This window comes from Lolium perenne, chromosome 3 (assembly GCF_019359855.2).
Source record: "Lolium perenne isolate Kyuss_39 chromosome 3, Kyuss_2.0, whole genome shotgun sequence".
In the NCBI taxonomy this organism is placed as follows: domain Eukaryota; kingdom Viridiplantae; phylum Streptophyta; class Magnoliopsida; order Poales; family Poaceae; genus Lolium; species Lolium perenne.
Window position 1 is genome coordinate 322396797 of NC_067246.2, and position 9507 is coordinate 322406303.

Here is a 9507-nt window from a genome sequence, read left to right on the forward strand (position 1 = left end):
TCGGAGGGGCGACGAGGCGATGAGATGATAGGGCGGCGCGGCCAGGGCCTAGGCCGCACCGGCCTACCTCCTGGGCCCACCAGGGCTCCCCTCTGGCGACTCTCGGGTGTTCTGGAAGCTTCGTGGAAAAATAGGATGCTGGGCGTTGATTTCGTCCGATTTCGAGAATATTTCCTTACTAGGATTTCTGAAACCAAAAACAGCAGAAAACAGCAACTGGCCCTTCGGCATCTCGTCAATAGGTTAGTTCCGGAAAACGCATAAATATGACATAAAGTATGCATAAAACATGTAGATATCATCAATAATGTGGCATGGAACATAAGAAATTATCGATACGTCGGAGACGTATCAGTATGTCAGGTGGTCGAAAGTCCCATGCACATTTGATAGGCAGGATCACCCTACCATTGTGCCAAAAGAGTGCTATGCCTTGGTTGTAAGTCCCCGCATCGACGAGTATGACTTCTCCAAGTGCCTCATGGATGGCGGAGCCAGCTTGAACATCATGTACCTGGAAACTCTGGAGCGGATGAACCTTACCAAGGAACAGCTCAAACACAGCAACACTGAGTTTCATGGCGTGGTTCCGGGTAAAAAGGCGAATTCCCTTGGCAGCATCACACTTCATGTGGCCTTCGGCGATGTTCACAACTTCCGCGAAGAGAAGATCACGTTTGAAGTTGTGCCCTTCAAGAGCTCCTACCACGTCATCTTCGGCAGGTCCACCTACCACAAGTTCCACGCAAGAGCGTGCTACATCTACAACAAGCTCAAGATTCCGGGTCCCAATGGTATGATTACCGTATCCGGAGACTACAAAAAGGCTCATGAGTGCGAGTTGGGCGAAGCCGCCTTCGCAGAGTCTGTGATATCTGGAGAGGAGCTGAAAGGCTATAGAGCCGCGGTGGATCCGACTGAAATGCAGACCACCAAGAAGCAGATCTCCGAACATAAAAATTCCTTCAAGGCCGCGATAGAGACCGAGGAAGTCAACTTCAAGGAAGGAGATGATTCCAAGCAGGTCTCAGTCGGAGCCAACATGGATCCCAAATAGGAAGACGCGCTCGTCGAGTTCCTCCGCGCTAACATGGATATCTTCGCATGGCAGCCTTCTGACATGTCCGGAGTACCAAGCGAACTCGCCGAGCACTACCTCAACATAAACCCGGGGGCTAAACCGGTGAAGCAAGCTGTGCGACGCTTTGGAGATAAGAAGCGCCGCGCCATAGGAATGGAATTAGCAAAGTTACTAGAGGCAGGTTTTGTAATAGAAGTTATCCACACTGATTGGATCGCAAATCCCGTCCTTGTACCCAAAGAGAATTCTGAAATACTAAGAATGTACATCGATAACTCTGGCTTGAACAAGCATTGCCCGAAAGATCCGTTTCCCCTGCCGCGCATTGACCAAGTCATTGATTCGGCGGCAGGGGTGGAACTTCTGTGTTTTCTTGATGCGTATTCCGGGTATCACCAGATCCGGATGAAGGAGTCCGACCAAAAGGCGACCTCATTCATCACCTCATTTGGCACTTACTGCTATGTTACTATGCCCTTTGGCTTGAAAAACGCAGGTGCCACCTACCAACGTACGATGCAGCGATGCCTGAAGGACCAAATCGGCCGGAACGTGCACGCCTACGTCGACGACATCGCGGTCATGACCCGGAAAGGATCCGACTTGATCAGCGACCTCACAGAAACCTTTGAGAATCTCCGATGGTACAAGATGATGTTGAATCCGCTGAAGTGCGTCTTTGGCCTACCAGCTGGAAAACTCCTTGGCTTCATTGTCTCTAACAGGGGCATTGAAGTTAACCCGGAAAAAATTAAGGCAATCCTTTGCATCAAAAGGCCAACTTGTCTCAAAGATGTGCAACGACTAACTGGTTGTGTTGCAGCAATCAGCAGGTTTGTTAGCCATCTTGGCGAGAAGGCGCTACCCCTGTACAAGCTATTGAAGAAGACAGACAAATTTGTCTGGGATGAGGCAGCAGACGTAACACTTCAAGGGTTGAAGGAAATACTCACCTCCCCACCCATCCTAGCAGCACCAGGAGAGTCAGCGCCTATGCTCCTTTACCTGGCAGCTACTAACAGAGTCATTAGCCTCGTCATCATGGTGGAGCGACAGGAAGAAGGACACGAGTATGGAGTCCAAAGGCCAGTCTACTACATCAGCGAAGTGCTTACGGAGTCCAAACAACGTTACCCTCACTTTCAAAAGCTAGCCTATGGAGTTTTCCTAGGCAGCAGGAATTTCAGACACTACTTCCAGGAGCACCCAGTAACAGTCGTGAGCAAAGCTCCGCTGTCAACGATTCTCAACACCACTGACGCAACAGGACGCACATCAAAATGGGGGATTGAATTATCCGCCTTCGACATCAACTACAAAGCCAGGACTGCGGTCAAGTCCCAGGTCCTAGCAGATTTTGTCGCAGATTGGACAGAAGCTCCGGATATGAATTTGGAGCCGGAACCAGAGACATGGGTTATGCACTTCGATGGATCCAAGCAGCATCAAGGCTCAGGAGCCTGAGTCACCCTGAAGTCCCCTATCGGAGAAGAACTGCAGTATGTTCCGCAGATCCACTTCGAAGCTACAAACAATATGGCGGAATACGAGGCTCTACTACACGGACTGCGCATCGCTAAGGAGATAGGGATCAAGCATATCATTTGTTGCGGAGACTCCGACCTGGTGGCACAGCAAGTAGCCGGAACCTGGAACGCCAGAAATTCCGTCATGGCGTCTTACAGAGACGAAGTTGACGAGATCGCCAAATGCTTCCTCGGATACGAAGTCAAGTACGTCAGGAGATATGATAACACAGCGGCAGACATGCTATCCAAGCTCGGATCCGGCAGGAAGCCAATTCCGCCCGGAATTTTCCTGGAGCATTTCCGGATACCCTCGGTGAAGGGCGCTAACCCGGAAAACCCAGAGGTGGCAGTGTCTCCGGCTAGAGAAGTGATGGCTGTCATTCCGGCTTGGACACAACCTTTCCTGGACTACCTCATTGATAAGAAGTTGTCAGAGGACGAGGTCCTCGCACGACAGATCATCAGACGAGCAAGATCCTACACAATCGTTGATGGTCCTCGCACGACAGATCATCAGACGAGCAAGATCCTACAGGAGTTTTTCTCAAATGCGTCTCTAATCAAGATGGTATTGAGATACTCAGAGAGATCCATGCAGGGGACTACAGGCATCATGCCGCCCCCTGGTCGCTCGTTGCAAAAGCTTTTCGGCTTGGGTTCTACTGACTTACAGCTAAAGAAGATGCTGACAAGATAGTCAAGACCTGCCGAGATTGTTAGTACTACGCTACTCAACCAAACGCTCCAGCCCAAGAGCTGAAGACCATACCTATCACCTAGCCGTTTGCGGTCTGGGGGCTCGATATGGTTGGTAAGTTAAAAAGATCATCTCCTGGTGGTTTTGAATACCTCCTGGTCGCTGTTGACAAGTTTAGTAAGTGGACCGAGGCAAAACCAGTGAGAAAAGCCGACGGTGTGATACGTCTCCAACGCATCAATAATTTCTTATGTTCCATGCTTGTTTTATGACAATACCTACATGTTTTATACATACTTTATGTCATATTTATGCATTTTCCGGCACTAACCTATTAACAAGATGCCGAAGAGCCAGTTGATGTTTTCTGCTGTTTTTGGTTTCAGAAATCCTAGTAAGGAAATATTCTCGGAATTGGACGAAATCAACGCCCAGGGGCTTATTTTTCCACGAAGCTTCCAGAACACCGAAAGGGAAACGAAGTGGGGTGACGAGGCGCCGCCACACTAGGGCGGCGCGGACCAAGGGGGGCCCGCGCGGCCCTAGCATGTGGCCCCCTCGTCAGCCCTCCGACTCCGCCCTTCCGCCTACTTAAGCCTTCGTCGATAATAACTCCAGTACCGAGAGCCACGATACGGAAAACCTTCCAGAGACGTCGCCGCCGCCAATCCCATCTCGGGGGATTCAGGAGATCGCCTCCGGCACCCTGCCGGAGAGGGGAATCATCTCCCGGAGGACTCTTCACCGCCATGGTCGCCTCCGGAGTGATGTGTGAGTAGTTCACCCCTGGACTATGGGTCCATAGCAGTAGCTAGATGGTCGTCTTCTCCTCATTGTGCTATCATTGTTGGATCTTGTGAGCTGCCTAACATGATCAAGATCATCTATTTGTAATGCTACATGTTGCGTTTGTTGGGATTCGATGAATATTTAATGCTATGTTATGTTGATTATCAATCTATCATCTATGTGTTGTTTATGATCTTGCATGCTCTTCGTTGCTAGTAGAGGCTCTGGCCAAGTCGTTACTTGTAACTCCAAGAGGGAGTATTTATGCTCGATAGTGGGTTCATGCCTCCATTAAATCTGGGACAGTGACAGAAAGTTCTAAGGTTGTGGATGTGCTGTTGCCACTAGGGATAAAACATCAATGCTATGTCTAAGGATGTATTTGTTGATTACATTACGCACCATACTTAATGCAATTGTCTGTTGTTTGCAACTTAATACTGGAGGGGGTTCGGATGATAACCTGAAGGTGGACTTTTTAGGCATAGATGCATGCTGGATAGCGGTCTATGTACTTTGTCGTAATGCCCAATTGAATCTCACATTACTCATCATAACATGTATGTGCATTATCATGCCATCTTTATTTGTCAATTTCCCAACTGTAATTTGTTCACCCAACATGCTATTTATCTTACGGAGAGACACCACTAGTGAACTGTGGACCCCTGTCCATTCTTTTACATCAAATACAATCTACTGCAATACTCATTCTACTATTTTCTGCAGACATCATCATCCACACTATACATCTAATCCTTTGTTACAGCAAGCCGGTGAGATTGACAACCTCACTGTTAAGTTGGGGCAAAGTACTTTGGTTGTGTTGTGCAGGTTCCACGTTGGCGCCGGAATCCCTGGTGTTGCGCCGCACTACACTCCGCCGCCATCAACCTTCAACGTGCTTCTTGACTCCTACTGTTTCGATATCCTTTGTTTCTTACTGAGGGAAAAACTTGCCACTGTATGCATCACACCTTCCTCTTGGGGTTCCCAACGGGCGTGTGCTTTATGCGTCATCAAGACTGTTTTTCTGGCGCCGTTGCCGGGGAATCTGAAGAAAAGTTACACCACAGAGATCTCTAACTCCCACGTCAACTTTGCGCCAGCAACTGTTTTTCTGGCGCCGTTGCCGGGGAGATCAAGACACGCTGCAAGAGGAGTCTCCACTTCCAATCTATTTACTTTGTTTTTGTCTTGCTTTATTTTATTTACTTCTTTGTTTGCTGCACTATATCAAAATACAAAAAAAATTAGGTGATAGATTTACTTTATTTACTGTCTTGTTTGCGTTCTCCATATTAAAAACACAAAAAAATCAGTTACTTGCATTTGCTTTATCTAGTTTGCTTTATTTACTGTTGCTAAAATGGGTACTCCTGAAAATACTAAGTTGTGTGACTTTACTAGCACAAATAATAATGATTTCTTATGCACACCTATTGCTCTACCTGCTACTACATCAGAATTCTTTGAAATTAAACCTGCTTTACTAAATCTTGTTATGAGAGAGCAATTTTCTGGTGTTAGTTCTGATGATGCTGCTGCCCATCTTAATAATTTTGTTGAACTATCTGAAATGCAAAAGTATAAGGATGTAGATGGTGACATTATAAAATTAAAATTGTTTGCTTTCTCATTAAGAGGAAGAGCTAAAGATTGGTTGCTATCTCTGCCTAAGAATAGTATTGATTCATGGACTAAATGTAAGGATGCTTTCATTGGTAGATATTATCCTCCTGCTAAAATTATATCTTTGAGAAGTAGCATAATGAATTTTAAGCAATTGGATAATGAGCATGTTGCCCAAGCATGGGAAAGAATGAAATCTTTGGTTAAAAATTGCCCAACCCATGGACTGACTACTGAAGGAGATATGCCCAAGAGGCAATAATAAAAGTGGTTATTATATATCTTTATGTTTATGATAAATGTTTATATATCATGCTATAATTGTATTAACCGAAACATTGATACATGTGTGATATGTAGACAACAAAGAGTCCCTAGTATGCCTCTTAACTAGCTTGTTGATTAATGGATGATTAGTTTCATAATCATGAACATTGGATGTTATTAATAACAAGGTTATATCGTTGTATGAATGATGTAATGGACACACCCAATTAAGCGTAGCATAAGATCACGTCATTAAGTTATTTGCTATAAGCTTTCGATACATAGTTACCTAGTCCTTATGACCATGAGATCATGTAAATCACTTATACCGGAAAGGTACTTTGATTACATCAAACGCCACTGCGTAAATGGGTGGTTATAAAGGTGGGATTAAGTATCCGGAAAGTATGAGTTGAGGCATATGGATCAACAGTGGGATTTGTCCATCCCGATGACGGATAGATATACTCTAGGCCCTCTCGATGGAATGTCGTCTAATGTCTTGCAAGCATATGAATAAGTTCATAAGAGACCACATACCACGGTACGAGTAAAGAGTACTTGTCAGGAGACGAGGTTGAACAAGGTATAGAGTGATACCGATGATCAAACCTCGGACAAGTAAAATATCGCGTGACAAAGGGAATTGGTATCGTATGTGAATGGTTCATTCGATCACTGAAGTCATCGTTGAATATGTGGGAGCCATTATGGATCTCCAGATCCCGCTATTGGTTATTGGTCGGAGTGAGTACTCAACCATGTCCGCATAGTTCACGAACCGTAGGGTGACACACTTAAGGTTTGATGTTGAAATGGTAGAACTTGAATATGGAATGGAGTTCGAATATTTGTTCGGAGTCCCGGATGAGATCCCGGACATCACGAGGAGTTCCGGAATGGTCCGGAGAATAAGATTCATATATAGGAAGTCATATTCCAAGTTTGGAAATGATCCGGTGCATTTATGGCAGGTTCTAGAAGGTTCTAGAAAAGTCCGGAAGAAATCACCATGGAAAGTAGAGTCCCAGAGGGACTCCACCTTGCATGGCCAGCCAACCCTAAAGGGGAGGAGTCCAAGGTGGACTCCCCAAGGGTGGCCGGCCAACCCCCCTCATGGAAGGTGGGAATCCCACCCCAAGTGGGATTCCCACCTTGGGTAGGTTTCCCTACACATGGAAGGTTTTTGGTTCGGGTCTTATTCGAAGACTTGTAGTCCAACACTTGGGACTTCCACCTATATAATGAGGGGCATAGGAGAGGGGGCTGACCACCACAAGCCCATAGCTTGGCCGCACCCCTAGGTGGCCGGCCACCCCCTCTCCCAAACCCTAGCCGCCCCCTCTCTCCTCCTCTTCTCCCGCACACTTAGCGAAGCTCCGCCGGAGATCTCCACCGCCACCGCCACCACGCCGTCGTGCTGCCGGATTCAAGGAGGAGCTACTACTTCCGCTGCCCGCTGGAACGGGGAGAAGGACGTCGTCTTCATCAACACCGAACGTGTGACCGAGTACGGAGGTGCTGCCCGTTCGTGGCGCCGGAAGCGATCGTGATCAAGATCTTCTACGCGCTTTTGCAAGCGGCAAGTGAACGTCTACCGCAGCAACAAGAGCCTCATCTTTTAGGCTTTGGAATCTCTTCAAGGGTGAGACTCGATAACCCCCTCGTTGCTACCATCTTCTAGATTGCATCTTGGCTTGGATTGCGTGTTCACGGTAGGAAATTTTTTGTTTTCTATGCAACGTTATCCTACAGTGGTATCAGAGCCGTGTCTATGCATAGATGGTTGCACGAGTAGAACACAATGGTTTTGTGGGCGTTGATGCTCTTGTTGTCTTTAGTTTGAGTACTTTGCATCTTTGTGGCATAGTGGGATGAAGCGGCTCGGGCTAACTTTACATGACCGCGTTCATGAGACTTGCTCCTCGTTCGACATGCAACTTGTATTGCATAAGAGGCTTTGCGGGTGTCTGTCTCTCCTACTATAGTGAAGATTCAATTTACTCTTCTATTAACAACACTAGTATCACCGTTGTGGTTCATGTTCGTAGGTAGATTAGATCTCACTCGAAAACCCTAAACCACGTAAAATATGCAAACCAAATCAGAGACGTCTAACTTGTTTTTGCAGGGTTTGGTGATGTGATATGGCCATAATGTGATGATGAATATGTATGAGATGATCATTATTGTATTGTGGCAACCGGCAGGAGCCTTATGGTTGTCTTTAAATTTCATGTTGAGTAGTATTTCAAAGTAGTTGTAATAGTTGCTACATGAGGTGAACAACCACGAAGACGGCGCCATGAACCTAGACGCTACGCCGACGATGATGGAGATCATGCCCGTTGATGATGGAGATCATGTCCGTGCTTTGGAGATGAAGATCAAAGGCGCAAAGACAAAAGGGCCATATCATATCACATATGAATTGCATGTGATGTTAATCCTTTATGCATCTTATTTTGCTTAGATCGCGACGGTAGGATTATAAGATGATCCCTCACATTAATATCAAGATAATAAAGTGTTCTCCCCTCGTATGCACCGTTGCCAAAGTTCGTCATTTCGAAGCATCTCATGATGATCGGATGTGATAGATTCAACGTTCATATACAACGGGTGTAAGCCATGTTGCACACGCGGAATACTTGGGTTTGCTTGACGAGCCTAGCATGTACAGACATGGCCTCGAGACAACGGAAACCGAAAGGTTGAACACGAGTCATATGGATGATATGATCAACATGTTGATGTTCACCATTGAAGCTACATCATCTCACATGATGATCGGTTTTGGTGTAGTGGATTTGGATCGTGTACCACTTAACAACTATGAGGGATGTTGTATTAAGTGGGAGTTCATTAGTAATAAGATTAGAACATGAACTAATTATCATAAACATAGTTTGAGTAGTATTTTGAATTATTTTTTGTAGTATTGGCATCCGTTTTCTACTATGCGCTGGTCTTGTTATTGAGATAGAAATACTGTTAAAATTTGACAAGAAACTTTACGGATTGGTACCGTATTGTTAAAGAATCAAGAATTGATTAAGTCCTACTGCAAACTTTTAGTAAACCTCACATTGTTGATTCAAAGAGCTATGGTTTCAATTAGTAACTAAAGTTATCTTGTCTCCATAAAACTTGAAGTTCAAATCTGTTTGAAAAGTAAGGAGCTGAAAATTTAGTTTTCAGAAATAATCAAGGTATGAGATATATGTGATATCTAAGACCTTATTGCAAGATGATAGAATATAATTTGGTGAGACTACATAAACTCATAAGTTTTATGGGAATGTATGAAGGTTGAAGACGCCAGGCGTCACAATCCTCCAACTATTGGGGCACTAACGATATTCGCATATCCATGAAGTTATCATCCTTAGTATGCACCGTTGCTAAGACTCGTCGTATCGAAGCATCATGTGATGATCGGGTGTGATAGATTCTACGTGTGCATACAACGGGTGCAAGCCAGATTTGCACATGCGAATACTAAGGTTAAA